Raw genomic sequence first — 1,923 nt, 5'->3', positions numbered from 1 at the left:
GAGCCCAGAAGGTTGAGGCTGTGGTGGCTGTGAGTGTGCCATTGCACTACAGCCTGGGAGACAGAGTGAGACTCCAACTCAAAAAATAAAAATATAGGCATTGTTCTTTGTTTGATTTATGCACTATATAACAGGTTGAAAAATAACGGTCCAGGGCCAGTTCATATGTCCAGCTGGACTCTGCTCCTGTATTGCTTTCTAGTCACGCTCCCTGTCTCCTTCCATACGCTGACTACTACCAGCTACTGAGTCCCCTATACCCAATGTTCACTATTTAAACAGCAAGAAGCACAGTCAAAAAGGAATGCTAAAACCTCCCTACACCCTATTACTCAACTTTTATAAAGCCTATTTTAAGAAGACTGTTTAAAGAAAAAATAGTTATACCATTTTCCAAAGAATAGTGAATATGATTCACTTCATCTGGAGAAGGATGGGTAAGGGTGGCTGTAAGGATAGGCTTGTATCAGTGGAAGAATAAAAAAGAAGAGGGAAAATAAAAGAAGAAATAATATCCACTTCCCCCTTTTAGAAGTAACCAAAACTTATTTTCCAGTGAGCAGTCTGTCCACAGATTCGCTTACTATTTTGTGATACAGGGGCTTAGGATCAGACAATCTTGGGTTCCATTTCTAATTTTAGTCCTGAGTAAACCGTGCAGTTATAGTTAGCCTCAATTATAAAACAGTGATAATAAAAACATCCATAGTCTTCTTTAAGTATTAACTAAGTCACAGCATGAAATATTCTGCACAATACCTGGTATTAGACATCCAACCCATTAATTTCCCCTTCTGACTCCCAAACTAAAAGTAATATGACATGACCACAGTCAGAAAAGTGGTACTGGAAGAACAAATGTTTACAGGAGTCTGATTAAAAGCAATTAGTAATCTCCTTCCCCAGACATTCATTATCAACAAGTATCTTATGATAAAAGAAAAAGTAGCAAACCAGAAAAAGTTTCCATGCTTGTGGCATTTAACATTCTACTGGACACACACAGACCAAAAGTCAATAACTAATCAGATAATTAAAGTAGTGAAAATAGTATGAAGAAAAACTTTTAAATGACATTTTTAAAAGGGTGACAGAATTCTAGATAAGACAGAAGTCATATTTGAATTGAAATCTGAAAAACCCATATAAGCCCATCCTATGAAGACCAAAGGAAAGAGCATTAGCATTCCAGGCAGGCAAGCATCAAATGCAAAAAATGTTTAGGTGGGAAAGGACTGTGCTCAAGGATCACAGAGAGTCATGAGAGGTAAAGGGAGCTACGCAAAGATTAGCAAACAGAGTTTAGAAATTTAAGAAGATACTAGATCAGAAGCTTGTAGGGCTTCGTAAACAATATGAATTCTTCTAACATTGACAGACAACAATGGCAGGGTTTAAATAGTGGAGGGCCATTATATTATTTTTGAAGACCATTCTGCTTATGAAAAATAAACTGGAGAAGTGTAGGAAAGGAAAGACAAAAAGTTAGGAGGCTAAAGCAGTTGTCTAGGTAAAAGATGACAATGACCTGGAAAAGAGTAGAATAGCAAAAGTGAATGGAGAGAAAAGGGCAAGTTTGAATAGTAAAACCAAGATCTGCTATTGCATAACAAAAGAGGCATGAAGGAAAGAACTAAACAAAAACAGGTTATAGATGTTGTGTCTTGAACAGGGAGGTAGACAGCAGTATGATTTGCCAAAACTGGGAAGAAAACAGGTTAAAGCAGAAGTGCAAAGGAAATAAAAAGGTCTATTTCGGATATATAAATTCTGAAATGTCTATTGGAAATGCAACAGAAGATGTAAAATACACAAAGTGGATATATATGACTATGCAATTCAGGCATAAAATCTGATCCAAAGAAAAAAATTTAACCCTTTGCATTTGAATGTCTCCTATGCGGGGACTATGTCAATCTAGCA

The sequence above is a fragment of the Carlito syrichta genome, unplaced genomic scaffold (genome assembly GCF_000164805.1).
Source record: "Carlito syrichta isolate Samal-C Ts95f unplaced genomic scaffold, Tarsius_syrichta-2.0.1 Scaffold200587, whole genome shotgun sequence".
NCBI lineage: Eukaryota > Metazoa > Chordata > Mammalia > Primates > Tarsiidae > Carlito > Carlito syrichta.
Note: the sequence above shows the minus strand (reverse complement) of the source record.